Here is a 15,831-nt window from a genome sequence, read left to right as displayed (position 1 = left end):
CCTCCCCTGCGCCTCCTCCTCCACGCCTCCTCCTCCACCACACCTCCTCCGTCACGGCTCCTTCGCCGTGCCTCCTCCTCCCCTGCGCCTCCTCTCCCTGCGCCTCCTCCTCCACGCCTCCTCCTCCACCACACCTCCTCCGTCACGGCCTCCTCCGCCGCAGAGATGGACATTTACCCCCCCCAAACCCCTCCATACCCCCCAAACCCCCCCACACCTCCACAAACCCCCCTCCAGCTCAATCAACATGCTCCTCCCTTTGCCTTGCAAATTAATTCATTTTAGTCCTCTGTCAAAATCACAGTTCTGAAAGTTCTGTAATCACAAAAATTAATTTTATAAAATTCCCATCACGACTGTATGCCTGTGAGTGGCAGTGATGATGTCATCGGTGGTTGAGGGGTCACATGGTCTTTGTGTGTCAGTGCTGTAGGAGAAGATAGGGAGAGAGGGAGTGGAGGTTGGGTGTGAGACGGGATGGAGAGAGGGAGAGAGGGTGAGGGAGAGGGGGAGAATGTGGTGGAGAGAGGGATGTAAATACTTTCTGGCTAGACTGACAGTGACATGCCACAGAATTATATAAATAATGCACTTTCATGTAAAATGTTGTAGGGTCCATTAAATGGACATTAAATGCCCTCCACAAAGTTCAGGCAATAAAACACAACTTTTCAGAAAGGCAGAGCTGATTTTGGGGGGTTTAGAGGCACAGTGTTCAGAGCTTCTGCGTGACAGGTCAACTTGCTCCTGTACAAGAAAAAACTTGAGGAGGATGAGCCAAAGGTGAGTCCAGAGGAATCTGCACTGAGTGAGGAAGAGCGAGAGAAAGGGAGAGAAAGGGAGAGAAAGGGAGAGAAAGGGAGAGAAAGGGAGAGAAAGGGAGAGAAAGGGAGAGAAAGATATACTTTTTTGGTTGGACTTTCACTGTGACCTGCCACAGCATTATACAAATTATGTACTTTCATGTAAAATGTCACAGGTCCATTAACTGGGGCCATCCGCAAAGTTCAGGTAACAAAACAGAACTTGCCAGAAGGGCAGAGCTGGACGGGTTGGTATTTCCCTGCACTAAGCAGCAGGGCAGAGAGGTGGAACAGGCAGGAGGCGTAGGCGTGTGTAATAAGCGTGTTAATCTGCCACTGAATGAGCTTCTCCCCACTCAGAACTCGGCCTGTTTCCCTGCCATTGTGTTGCGGTGTTAATTTCCCTACCTGAGGAGACAGGATGAATGACGTAGCTGACTGGGAGGGGGCAGACGCTGTGTGACTGGGAGGGGGCAGACGCTGTGTGACTGGGAGGGGGCAGACGCTGTGTGACTGGGAGGGGGCAGACGCTGTGTGACTGGGAGGGGGCAGACGCTGTAGCTGACTGGGAGGGGGCAGACGCTGTGTGACTGGGAGGGGGCAGACGCTGTGTGACTGGGAGGGGGCAGACGCTGTGTGACTGGGAGGGGCAGACGCTGTGTGACTGGGAGGGGGCAGACGCTGTAGCTGACTGGGAGGGGGCAGACGCTGTGTGACTGGGAGGGGGCAGACGCTGTGTGACTGGGAGGGGGCAGACGCTGTGTGACTGGGAGGGGGCAGACGCTGTGTGACTGGGAGGGGGCAGACGCTGTAGCTGACTGGGAGGGGGCAGACGCTGTGTGACTGGGAGGGGGCAGACGCTGTGTGACTGGGAGGGGGCAGACGCTGTGTGACTGGGAGGGGGCAGACGCTGTGTGACTGGGTGGGGGCAGACGCTGTGTGACTGGGAGAGGGCAGACGCTGTAGCTGACTGGGAGGGGGCAGACGCTGTGTGACTGGGAGGGGGCAGACGCTGTGTGACTGGGAGGGGGCAGACGCTGTGTGACTGGGAGAGGGCAGACGCTGTGTGACTGGGAGGGGGCAGACAGACTGTGTGACTGGGAGGGGGCAGACAGACTGTGTGACTGGGAGGGGGCAGACGCTGTGTGACTGGGAGAGGGCAGACGCTGTGTGACTGGGAGAGGGCAGACGCTGTGTGACTGGGAGGGGGCAGACGCTGTGTGACTGGGAGAGGGCAGACGCTGTAGCTGACTGGGAGGGGGCAGATGCTGTAGCTGACTGGGAGGGGCAGACGCTGTAGCTGACTGGGAGGGGGCAGACGCTGTGTGACTGGGAGAGGGCAGACGCTGTGTGACTGGGAGGGGGCAGACGCTGTGTGACTGGGAGGGGGCAGATGCTGTGTGACTGGGAGGGGGCAGACGCTGTGTGACTGGGAGGGGGCAGACGCTGTGTGACTGGGAGGGGGCAGACGCTGTGTGACTGGGAGGGGGCAGACGCTGTGTGACTGGGAGGGGGCAGATGCTGTAGCTGACTGGGAGGGGCAGATGCTGTAGCTGACTGGGAGGGGGCAGACGCTGTGTGACTGGGAGGGGGCAGACGCTGTGTGACTGGGAGGGGGCAGACGCTGTAGCTGACTGGGAGGGGGCAGACGCTGTGTGACTGGGAGGGAGCAGACTCTGTGTGACTGGGAGGGGGCAGACGCTGTGTGACTGGGAGGGGGCAGACGCTGTGTGACTGGGAGGGGGCAGACGCTGTGTGACTGGGAGAGGGCAGACGCTGTGTGACTGGGAGGGGGCAGACGCTGTGTGACTGGGAGGGGCAGACGCTGTAGCTGACTGGGAGGGGCAGACGCTGTAGCTGACTGGGAGGGGGCAGATGCTGTGTGACTGGGAGGGGGCAGACGCTGTAGCTGACTGGGAGGGGGCAGATACTGTGTGTCTGGGAGGGGGCAGATGCTGTGTGACTGGGAGGGGCAGACGCTGTGTGACTGGGAGGGGGCAGACGCTGTGTGACTGGGAGGGGGCAGATGCTGTGTGACTGGGAGGGGGCAGACGCTGTGTGACTGGGAGGGGGCAGACGCTGTAGCTGACTGGGAGGGGGCAGACGCTGTGTGACTGGGAGGGGGCAGACGCTGTGTGACTGGGAGGGGGCAGACGCTGTAGCTGACTGGGAGGGGGCAGACGCTGTGTGACTGGGAGGGGGCAGACGCTGTGTGACTGGGAGGGGGCAGACGCTGTAGCTGACTGGGAGGGGGCAGACGCTGTGTGACTGGGAGAGGGCAGACGCTGTGTGACTGGGAGGGGGCAGACGCTGTGTGACTGGGAGGGGGCAGACGCTGTAGCTGACTGGGAGAGGGCAGATGCTGTGTGACTGGGAGGGGGCAGACGCTGTGTGACTGGGAGGGGGCAGACGCTGTGTGACTGGGAGGGGGCAGACGCTGTGTGACTGGGAGGGGGCAGACGCTGTAGCTGACTGGGAGGGGGCAGACGCTGTGTGACTGGGAGGGGGCAGACGCTGTGTGACTGGGAGGGGGCAGACGCTGTAGCTGACTGGGAGGGGGCAGACGCTGTAGCTGACTGGGAGAGGGCAGACGCTGTAGCTGACTGGGATAGGGCAGACGCTGTAGCTGACTGGGAGGGGGCAGACGCTGCGTGACTGGGAGGGGGCAGACGCTGCGTGACTGGGAGGGGGCAGATGCTGACTGGGAGGGGGCAGACGCTGTAGCTGACTGGGAGAGGGCAGACGCTGTAGCTGACTGGGAGAGGGCAGACGCTGTAGCTGACTGGGAGGGGGCAGACGCTGTGTGACTGGGAGGGGGCAGACGCTGTAGCTGACTGGGAGAGGGCAGACGCTGTAGCTGACTGGGAGGGGGCAGACGCTGTAGCTGACTGGGAGGGGGCAGACGCTGTGTGACTGGGAGAGGGCAGACGCTGTAGCTGACTGGGAGAGGGCAGACGCTGCGTGACTGGGAGAGGAAAATCAAATAAATCAGAAAATGAGAATACAACCAGTGGGATGTGAGACAAATAGAGCAGCTCTATTGTAGTGTGAACATGAGACAGGTGGAGCAGCAGTCCTGTAGTGTGGATGTGATACAGGTAGAGCAGCATCAGAACTGTAGTGTGGATGTGAGACAGGTGGAGCAGCTGTGCTGTAGTGTGGATGTGAGGTAGGTGGAGCAGCAGTACGGCAATGTGGATGTGAGAGAGGCAGAGTAGCTGTACAGTAGTGTGAATGTGAGACAGGTGGAGCAGCAGTACTGTAGTGTGGATGTGAAAGGGGAGGAGTGGCAGTAATGTAGTGTGGATGTGAGACAGGTGGAGCAGCAGTAGTGTAGTGTGGATGTGACAGGTGGAGCAGCAGTGCTGTAGTGTGGATGTGACAGGTGGAGCAGCAGTACTGTAGTGTGGATGTGAAAGGGGAGGAGTGGCAGTAATGTAGTGTGGATGTGAGACAGGTGGAGCAGCAGTGCTGTAGTGTGGATGTGACAGGTGGAGCAGCAGTACTGTAGTCTGGATGTGAGGTAGGTGGAGCAGCAGTACTGTAGTGTGGATGTGAAAGGGGAGGAGTGGCAGTAATGTAGTGTGGATGTGAGACAGGTGGAGCAGCAGTACTGTAGTGTGGATGTGACAGGTGGAGCAGCAGTACTGTAGTGTGGATGTGAGACAGGTGGAGCAGCAGTACTGTAATGTGGATGTGAGGTAGGTTGAGCAGCAGTACTGTAGTGTGGATGTGAGACAGGTAGAGCAGCAGTACTGTAGTGTGGATGTGAGACAGGTGGAGCAGCAGTACTGTAATGTGGATGTGAGGTAGGTTGAGCAGCAGTACTGTAGTGTGGATGTGAGACAGGTAGAGCAGCAGTACTGTAGTGTGGATGTGAGACAGGTGGAGCAGCAGTACTGTAGTGTGGATGTGAAAGAGGAGGAGTGGCAGTACTATAGTGTGGAGAAGTGGCAGTATTTTGGATGAGAATTAACACACTGTTCTGCCTGCACATGTCGATCAGCTAACAGAAAAATAGCCACACTGGTTTGCTCACCAAATCGTATCTTTGCTGGAAGTTGAATGAAGATCCACTTTGCTCACGATGAACATGAAATGTAATCGGCTAAGTGTCCTTTAAGCAAAAATAAATTAGTAAATAAATAAAATAAAAAACTATGATTCTCTCTTGCTAAATCTCTAGTAACAGGTCTTTTTTTCTATAATACATCACCAGCCTTTTCACAGGGACTGATTCTGTATTGCTATGGAGTTAAGAGCCACACTCCATTATCAGCCATTTTAGATCCGTCCCTGGGTGACCGCCTTGTTTGTTTTATGCCAGTTCCGCCTTGTGGCCATCTTGTTCATTTTGTGTCACTTCTTATAACGGCCATCTTGATTTGGATCCCAATACGGTGGTTGCCACTGTGGGGCCAGTCTTTCTGTCCTTACGTGTGGCAGTGGAAGAGAGGTTTTTTTGGGTTTCTCAGCACAAGCATCAAACATTCTATCATTTGATTCAAAACCCTGAACCCTTATGGCTTCAAAATAAAGCATTTTTCTGTGACAGCACAAATAATGACCCCATAAACCTACAACCTCAAAGGATTGTAGTGTAATGTTTGAAGAAGCTCCATAAAAATCCTAAAACTTTGATGGATGTTTTCCGCGTGCTGTCATTGTGGTTTGACAACCTCTGATTTGACAGCTCAACCGTGTTGTTTTGGCGATCGCTGAATCTTTTCTTGAAAACAATACCCTAGCCCACACAATATGCATAGCTAAATTTATAACCTATTGACTGTCATGTTTTATAGCCTGGGCTGCTTAGCCTATTTTAATCCTGTGTTGTTAATGTTAGCCTATGTTGTGTTTGGTGACCTATTCCGGCTAAAACTTTTTCATTATTTTTATGCACCTGTATAACGGCAGTTGACTTTCAATTGGGAGCAAGTTAGAAAATTTCATTTCATACTGTTTATGCGGTGACCATGTGCTTTACTATTGTTGTATAATTCCTGTTTTATGAATTCTTTTTATGTTACAACAAAAATGAACAGTACAATCATTTCAGAGTGATGTTTCCCTCTTCATTTAACATACCATATTGTTTGTTTCATTGATAAATATACAAGAATCCCCTCATAATCTAATTACAGTTTATGCAATAATGAGATTTATCCATGGCAGATACCAGAATAGCAAGATGAGGTTGCTCAAGTTATAACAGTTTCACTAACTAGCGGTAAATAATTGAAAGCAAACATGCAAAGTAATTATGGCTTGAAATGATTTCATCTGTTCACATTTCGTGTTTTGTTATGTTAGTTTTGTTTCATTTCTTTGATGGGAGAACTGATTAGCCTATTTTAATGACATCAATTTCATAATAATGTCCATCTTCCCACATTAAGATGATGATGTTGTTTTTTGCATTTGTTGACACAGAAAAAGGGGTGCATCTGATAGGAACTAACAAATCCATCCATCCACAATACCCAATTATGCTGGACAGGGTGGCGAGGGGTGCTGGGGCCTATCCCAGCATGCATTGGGCGAGAGGCAGGAATAGACCTTGGACAGGCCGCCAATCTAGTGCAGGGCGCACACACCATTCACTCTCATACTCATACCTGTGGGCAATTTAGAGTCTCCAATTAGCCTACCTGCACATCATTGGACTGTGGGAGGAAACCGGAGTACCTGGAGGAAACCCACGCAGACACAGGGAGAACATGCAAACTAAATGGGAAACTAAAAAAACTTTTCAGCATCATGATCCAAGCATCAGCTGGCCAGGTCAGGAGTTATGTTGTCAAATGCTCTGTGTTGTCAGAAATCTAATTCACCATTTGGCCATATTGGAGGTGTGAATGTGTGTGTCTGTGTGTGAGTGTGGTTCTGCATGTGTGTGTGTGTGTGTGTGTCAGAAGAGGTGTGTCTGTGTGTCTACATAAAATATGCAGCATTCTTTCAGTTAGCAGTCAGTTCTGGGCAACCTGAGAAGTTTGTAACAGTTAATTGGAAGTGGGCAACTGAGTCCTGCATCTAGGTCGGGCGTTCTTCAGTTCATCCCTGGTTCTATTGTAATATTCTTCTGTCTTTTGGGTTTTTCAAGTTTTGATTACTTTGAGACAAATAAGCTGTGGTTTGGAATCTTCTTACTGTCATTCCTTGTGTGACTGCCATGCCTGTACCCTGTTAATTGTTTTAAGGTAGTTGAACCTTGTCTTTAGATTTGCTGTGAATATTTGTTGTAACTTAATAAATTTCTTAATTTTCTTCTGGTTGTGAATGTACATTTTGATAAAGGTTGCTCTGCCTATCAACAAATTTGGCAATTTAATTGATATCTTTGAGAATAATTACCAAATTAAATAAAAATAAATATATATTTTACATGTTGGGTAAGTGAGGTGTTTTAACAGTTGATACACTTGTGTTCGGTGTTCAGAGTGCCGGACGTCAAACAAGCGTTAATAATTAAAACTACTGGGCTCATAAAATTAAACATATTTCAATGAATCCTCACCTTGCTGACAGTGTAAACAGTTTAAATACATTTAAATGAAATTACCAGCCTATGGACAATATTTACAAGGAGCACGGTGTAATGACAAAATTAATACTGAAACATTTCTCTGTCATTTATATGAGCAGTTCTCAAATTATATTAAGTAAGCGCTTCATTTCTAATTTACTCTTGTGAGCATGCCGTGAGGTTGGGAACACAGGTGCGACATAAACAAATATACTTGCAACTGTCATTCTTTAGTAGGCCGTCAGTGGAAATGTTAATCAACAACATGGTAAAACACTGTAACAAAGAGGGTGTCTTCTTAATGAATGTAAGATCACTATCTCAGCTGTTTGCATATGCTACTGCAGCTCCATCTGCATGTTTACAACTCTTACATGAATGCTGTAATTGTAACAGTTGTAAACTGAGAACATGAGGAATAATAGCATACATCAAAATATCTGGGATGATTCATGAATCGTGATGATTTTTTTTTTTAAGGGTCTAACCTGTGACCTTTGGATTACAAAACCAGTCCCTTACCCATTATGCTACACTGTTGCCCAACATGGTTCTTTAACTCCATAATTCAACACTTTCCCACCGTGGATTCCGACGACGTCCTTCTTCAGTGGAGACACAGAGTGGGCTTTGGACCCACCAGGGTTCTGAACCGAAGCTAGTGCTCGATGATAGCAGTGCTTCTTGATCCCAAGTGCTTCTGGGAAACGGTGTTTCTCCAGCCTGATTCCTCTGAGGCTCCTGAACATTGTTAGCCTAGCTAGCGTTGTCAGCTGCAGCTGGTAGTTTGATAATGGCTGCATCTGGTCAATCTGCATTTCTGCATCACTAGCCTGGGACTGCTGTTAGCCAGGTATGGCAGTACTGCTCAATGGCAATCGGGTGAATGCACTAATGTTTCTCTCACACTGAAAGTCTCTCTAGATAAGAGCATCTTCTGAATTAATGAAATGAAATGTGATGTAATGAAATGTGATGTAACGTAGGCCAATGTGATGTAGTGAAATGTGATGTAATGTAGGCTTAAGTGATGGAATGAAATGTAATGTAGGTTAATGTGATGTAATATAACAATGTAATGTTGGCTAATGTAATGTAATGAAGGCTAATGTGATATGATGAAATATGATGTAATGTAATGTAGGTTAATGCGATGTAATGTAATATAATGTACGCTAATGTGACGTAATGAAATGTGATATGATAGATATGTAATATAGATGGATTAGGAGACTGGCATTGCTGCTGACTTGGGCTCATTCATGTTGGCCATCCTGGCTGAGTTACCAGGGGTATGATTGAGAAAAGGAAAAAGATTATTTTCCCATCATGCTCGATGCTGTAACTACATTCCGTTAGATTCGCCTGGATCCCTGTTTGCACTGGAAAACCTCAGATCTACACACACGTCCATGGCAGACACAGGACACCGATGAGATCCCATCTGACAAGCTGGAATTCCCATCAGCCACCACAAAGTCTGAGCCTTGCACAGAACCAGCCGCTCACCTTGTCCAATCATCTTTAGCCGTGCAGGCAGCGTCCAATCAGATTCACCCTGTTTCCCCTCCTTGTTTCTAAGGGAGTTGCACCTTAGGATGCCAGTGTAGCATAATGTGTATAATGGTTAGGGAACAGGGGGCTTGTAAACGAAGTGGTTGTGGGTTTGAATCCCGGCAGAGACACTGGTGTCATTACCGTGAAAATTCAATATGGATCAATAAATAGTATGTTAAAAAAAAAAAAAAAGATATATATAAATATTATCATTCTTATTTCACCCTAGGCCAGTACCACTGACCATATTCTGACTGCCCCACAGTACTAACACCCCTTCAGACTCCAGATAGAGGGAGTAACACTTACTTATTGTCCGGGAAGCCGTTCTCTTTCCCCTGGCTTTCCGCCATTTTAGACACGACTGCCTGTAATCGCAAGCAGTCCTGCCGTTGAGCTCCCGAGCCTGCCTTTCATCCTGGGTCAGGAAATCAGGACAAAAGAAAACTCTCAGTTCTATTCGATTCTTTGCTTTTCTCCACTGATCTCTGCTCCTCAGCTTCGTCTGGTATACAACCTACCAAAATACCCTCACCACACCCCCGCCTGCCCCCCCCCCCACTCTCCCTTCTCTGGCTACCTTCAAATTTTAAAGTCAGGTGCTAGTCTACCAGGCTGCTAGGACGTCTGTACCGACTGAGAAGATCATTGGCTAAGGAGAGTTCATACCATCAAAAGACCAGCAGAAGCCTTTTGGACCTTGTTTTTGTTTGTGGTAATGCCTTAGTTTGTGTAGTTAATGCTCACCAGAGAAGGTTTATTCTTCTTTTTATAAATCAATTTAATGTTCAATATTTCAGCTGACAAATTGTCAATCCAGCCCGCATTTCTCGCAGTTGCTATGGAAACTCAGGAATATCACTCATAGGAGAATATATTTTTAGACCTTTCACATTATTATATATAATTTCTATTTGTATAGAGGCTAACACTTGTCAGTCAGAATTTGATACACAGGAATGATACAGCTCAGTACAGTAGACATACTGTACCCTTCTCATGGTTATTTGCAGAAGCTAAGCAGCCATACCACCCTGTACCCTTCTCATGGCTAACTGCTGACGCTAAGCACCCATACCACCCTGTACCCTTCTCATGGCTAACTGCTGAAGCTAAGCAGCCATACCACCCTGTACCCTTCTCATTGCTAACTGCTGACGCTAAGCACCCATACCACCCTGTACCCTTCTCATGGCTAACTGCTGAAGCTAAGCACCCATACCACCCTGTACCCTTCTCATGGGTAACTGCTGAAGCTAAGCAGCCATACCACACTGTACCCTTCTCATGGCTAACTGCTGAAGCTAAGCAGCCATACCACACTGTACCCTTCTCACGTCTAACTGCTGAAGCTAAGCAGCCATATAGCCCTGTACCCTTCAACTCAAATGCTCCAGCTCACACGGGGCACTGTGTTGTAGAAGCTGACATTCGTTGGATCAGACACTCAACCGAGGTCCTGAATCACCAGGGTCATTAAAGATTCCATGGTGCTTTGAAAGAGCAGGAGTGCTAACCCTGATGAGCTGGCCAAATTACAGTGAAAAGGCCTTACCACGTATGCCAATCTAATCATTTCCGACATCTGATTGGCTGAATGCCTTTGATTCCCCGCCCACTTGGATTCCCTGCTTTATCACTGCATAATACAATTCTCGGCTGACCTTCCCAGTAAAATGAATGTCAAATACAGAGACCAAGAAGGGCCCGTGGAGAGGATGGAATTTCCTCATTGTCCAGCCCATTGTGTTACGTGGTATGTATGGGTCACCCAGTCTCTGTGTTCAAAATGGCTCTGCCTATTTAACTGTCTCCAAATAAAACAACAGGAAGCCAGAGGCTTCTTAACAATCAAGTCTCTTCTTTTCACAAAACAAAACAAAACAAAACAAAACAAAAACCACCCGTTTTAATCCAATTGAATAAAAAGTCTCCAAAAAAACTCAAAAACAAAAACTGCTGAACAGCAGAAGCAGTTTTTTGCAGTAGGTGGTAAAAATGACCACAGCAGTGTGCTCAACCAACCTTCAGCCAAACCATCGCTGGTGTGCTCAACCAACCTTCAGCCAAACCACAGCAGTGTGCTCAACCAACCTTCAGCCAAACCACAGCAGTGTGCTCAACTAACCTTCAGCCAAACCATCGCTGGTGTGCTCAACCAACCTTCAGCCAAACCATCGCTGGTGTGCTCAACCAACCTTCAGCCAAACCATCGCTGGTGTGCTCAACCAACCTTCAGCCAAACCATCGCTGGTGTGCTCAACCAACCTTCAGCCAAACCACAGCAGTGTGCTCAACCAACCTTCAGCCAAACCACAGCAGTGTGCTCAACCAACCTTCAGCCAAACCACAGCAGTGCGCTCAACCAACCTTCAGCCAAACCACAGCAGTGCGCTCAACCAACCTTCAGCCAAATCACAGCAGTGCGCTCAACCAACCTTCAGCCAAACCACAGCAGTGCACTCAACCAACCTTCAGCCAAACCACAGCAGTGCGCTCAACCAACCTTCAGCCAAACCACAGCAGTGCGCTCAACCAACCTTCAGCCAAATCACAGCAGTGCGCTCAACCAACCTTCAGCCAAACCATCGCTGGTGTGCTCAACCAACCTTCAGCCAAACCATCGCTGGTGTGCTCAACCAACCTTCAGCCAAACCATCGCTGGTGTGCTCAACCAACCTTCAGCCAAACCACAGCAGTGTGCTCAACCAACCTTCAGCCAAACCACAGCAGTGTGCTCAACCAACCTTCAGCCAAACCATCACTGGTGTGCTCAACCAACCTTCAGCCAAACCACAGCAGTGTGCTCAACCAACCTTCAGCCAAACCACAGCAGTGCGCTCAACCAACCTTCAGCCAAACCACAGCAGTGCGCTCAACCAACCTTCAGCCAAACCACAGCAGTGCACTCAACCAACCTTCAGCCAAACCACAGCAGTGCGCTCAACCAACCTTCAGCCAAATCACAGCAGTGCGCTCAACCAACCTTCAGCCAAATCACAGCAGTATGCTCAACCAACCTTCAGCCAAACCACAGCAGTGTGCTCAACCAACCTTCAGCCAAACCACAGCAGTGCGCTCAACCAACCTTCAGCCAAATCACAGCAGTGTGCTCAACCAACCTTCAGCCAAACCACAGCAGTGCGCTCAACCAACCTTCAGCCAAACCACAGCAGTGCGCTCAACCAACCTTCAGCCAAATCACAGCAGTATGCTCAACCAACCTTCAGCCAAACCATCGCTGGTGTGCTCAACCAACCTTCAGCCAAACCACAGCAGTGTGCTCAACCAACCTTCAGCCAAACCACAGCAGTGTGCTCAACCAACCTTCAGCCAAACCACAGCAGTGTGCTCAACCAACCTTCAGCCAAACCATCGCTGGTGTGCTCAACCAACCTTCAGCCAAACCACGCGGGTGCGCTCAACCAACTTCAGCCAAACCATCGCTGGTGTGCTCAACCAACCTTCAGCCAAACCACGCAGGTGTGCTCAACCAACTTCAGCCAAACCATCGCTGGTGTGCTCAACCAAGCTTCAGCCAAACCACAGCTGTGTGCTCAACCAACCTTCAGCCAAACCACAGCTAGTGTGCTCAACCAAGCTTCAGCCAAACCATCGCTGGTGTGCTCAACCAACCTTCAGCCAAACCATCGCTGGTGTGCTCAACCAACCTTCAGCCAAACCATCGCTGGTGTGCTCAACCAACCTTCAGCCAAACCACAGCAGTGTGCTCAACCAACCTTCAGCCAAACCATCGCTGGTGTGCTCAACCAAGCTTCAGCCAAACCGTCGCTGGTGTGCTCAACCAACCTTCAGCCAAACCATCCCTGGAAGTTGACTGCAGATTCGCCTTACTCACAAATGATCAACAGAAACGTAAATCCGCCAAAAGAGGCGCAAAGCACAAAGACTTTTTTGCTACATCTCTGGTTAAGTTTTTTTTTCTGTGACCCAAAACAGGGGTTTACACACTTGAATTGACTCTGGTTTGCTATGGACCCAAACACTGTATCAGTGCGGACCAAATTGCACACCTGCAGAATCCTCTGGACCAGTTATTCCCTAACTGGAGGGGCTTTCCCCCTGGGTGGGGGGGTGCATGGGGGGGAGGTGGGGCAGCACAGTGCAGGATGTGTGTGTGTATGTGAGGAGGGTGGGTTGCCTAAAAAATGTCCTATTACCCAGCCGCTGGCCACCTCTATAATTTAACTGGCCACCCCAGGTGCCACCCCTATTTTACCACCAGAAATAGCACATTATCATTGGCTAATATAACTGCTGGAGATAGTGTGGCCACTCTTTACTGAGCCTGTGATCCGTCCCCCCCCCCACCGCATGGTCACCCCATGATGACCCACCTGCTATTACCAAAGGGGGGGGGGGGGGGGGGCGGCTGACTGAAAAAGTTTGGGAAACACTCAAGGCACTCACAGTGTTCCTAAAATGTTGAACCCATGAGGATTCTCTCTCTCAGAATCCATCTCCCCAATATGCCTCAGGAATGTTTTGCTTTTACCACTTATAACTTTTCCCTTTTTTTGTCATTCAAACCGCTTGTGCAAATATGAAAAGCTGCATCTTATGACAGGCAATTGTTTATAGCAAAATTCATTCCAAATTACACAACAGATTCCATCACAGAGTAACTGCTTAGGCATTTAGAATGTGTGAATCTGCAATGAACCAGCTGTCGCATTATGGACGATATTTGAACAGACTCCTTGCAAAGTAAACACTTATATGAGATGTGTTATTGAAAATGTGCTTGTTACAATGTGCATCAGCAGAACTGCCTGTCTGCAATGGTATTATGATCAGCACCTACAAGCAAACTTTAAATTAGAATGCAGCGGTGAGCAATTAAATCCAGGAAAATGGGTGAATATTTTGACATGTGGTCACAGGAGAGCATCTGTCCAGATTCTGTGAAACACACATCAGAGGGCAGATGGAGGGGGAATGCATCCTGTTCTATCCTTGACAAGTGAGGCCTTGCTTCCATCCAACACAGCTTCTATCTGACACAGCTTCCATCCCACACAGCTTGCATCCAACACAGCTTGCATCCAACACAGCTTCTATCCGACACAGCTTCCATCCAACACAGCTTCTATCTGACACAGCTTCCATCCAACACAGCTTCCATCTGACACAACTTCTACCTGACACAGCTTTAATCCAACACAGCTTCCATCTGACACAACTTCTATTTTACACAGCTTCCATCCAACACAGCTTCTATCTGACACAGCTTTAGTCTAACGCAGCTTCTATCTGACACAGCTTCCATCCAACACAGCTTCTGTCTGACACAGCTTCAGTCTGACTCAGCTTCTATCTGACACAGCTTCCAGAGGAAATGTTTGTTACTGCAGCCGGGGGTGGTGTTATAAATATTACTGTGGGGGGGGGTTTAAATGTACTGAAAGTAGTGTTGTAAATGGAAGACAGGAAGAGGAGGTAAATGGAGCAGGGTGGAGGGTAGGGTGGGGGGGGGGGGGGGTAAGTGCTGGGGGGAGGGGGTGCTCAGCATGCAGGACAGAGAAGGGGGGGGGGTTACTCACAGTGCCTGCAGGACCGCACTGACCTTAAAAGAGAAGAGGACTGAGAAAGGACTGGATTATCCTGCTAATCCTCTCAGCCCTGTCACAGGAAACACGGCCCTGTGCCCTGTTTCTCTCTGTCCTGGCCTGGGGGGGGGCTGGGTGTGTGCCCATGTGTGTGTGTGTCTGTGGGTGTGTGTGTGCGTGCGTGCGTGTGTGTGTGTGTGCACGTATGTGTATGCAGGGGAATGTGCTCATGAGATCCAGCTGATGGACAGTCCAGGCATATTACTATACATTACAGATAGCATTGAATAGTATAGCGTAGACTCACTGAGTAGAAGGAAAGGGTAGGTAGTGTATCCCAGGTAACACAGGTACCAGAGCCAATGTAACAGAGCCCAGGTAACAGAGCTCAGATAACAAAGCATATATAACAGAGTCCAGGTAAGAGAGCTCACATAACAGGAGCTCATGTAACAGAGCTCAGGTAACAGAGCTCAGGTAACAGCGCTCATGTAACAGCGCTCATGTAACAGAGCTCAGGTAACAGAGCTTATGTAACAGAGCTCAGGAAATAGTATCCAAGTAACATATCCCAGGTAACAGTATCCAGGAAAGAGAGACCAGATGGCAGAGCTCATTTGGTGGAAAGATCTCTGTGCACGCAGGTAAATGGAAAAGATTTTTTATGGGAAAAGAGCATTCAGGTGACAATACACAATTTATTTGAATGATGTTTTGTTCAGAATTACATTACACCACACTACCCTGTAAAAAAGTATGTCTGCATCTAGTTTTATCGTCTGAGTACAGAAACAGCAGGACTCGTGTGTGTGTGTGTGTGTGTGTGCACGTGTATGTGTGTGCGTGTGCGTGTCTCTGTGTGTATGCGTGTAGATGGGTGTGTGTCTGTGTGTGCGTTTGTGTGTGTGTGTGTGTGTGTGTGTGCACGTGTATGTATGTGTATGTGTATATGTGTGTGCACGTGTATGTGTGTGTGTGTGCGTCTCTGTGAGTATGCGTGTGTGTGCACATGTATGTGAATGTGTGTGTATGTGTGTGTGCACATGTATGTGTGTGTGTGCACATGTATGTGAGTGTCTGTGTGTGTGTGTGTGTGTGTGTGTGTGTGCATGTAGATGGGTGTGTGTCCGTGTGAGTGTGAAGTACCTAATATTTAACAAATTTATTCTCAGTGGGCAATGTCTTCGATCCTTCTGATGTGACAAATCCAATTAATTGCAACTCTTTGTTTTTCAGAAAGCCTTTCTCTGAAGTACACAGTATGCTAATCCTTAATTTGATTTGCTTGCAAAGGATTTTCTAACAACAGAGGAAATATAGAGGTGTTATTTTATCGATGAACTACATGTTCCTTCTCGGTAATAAAAATACACGG

At 48.8% G+C, this 15,831-nt stretch overlaps 1 long non-coding RNA gene across 1 annotated transcript in view; it reads right to left on the bottom strand.

The window, feature by feature from the left end:
- Positions 1-242: 242 nt before the first annotated feature.
- The window catches only part of LOC135238492 (uncharacterized), a 32,254-nt gene continuing 16,665 nt past the window's right edge, over positions 243-15,831 (bottom strand). Inside the window, exons 3-4 of the long non-coding RNA XR_010325131.1 lie at positions 9,196-9,304; positions 243-427 (exon numbers count right to left, since the gene is read on the bottom strand). This is a non-coding gene — a long non-coding RNA (uncharacterized LOC135238492). The remainder of the gene's footprint in view (positions 428-9,195; positions 9,305-15,831) is intronic.

Source organism: Anguilla rostrata, chromosome 1 (genome assembly GCF_018555375.3).
Source record: "Anguilla rostrata isolate EN2019 chromosome 1, ASM1855537v3, whole genome shotgun sequence".
NCBI lineage: Eukaryota > Metazoa > Chordata > Actinopteri > Anguilliformes > Anguillidae > Anguilla > Anguilla rostrata.
The sequence above is the reverse complement of the archived record's forward strand: the minus strand, read 5'-3'. Positions and strand labels throughout refer to the sequence as shown.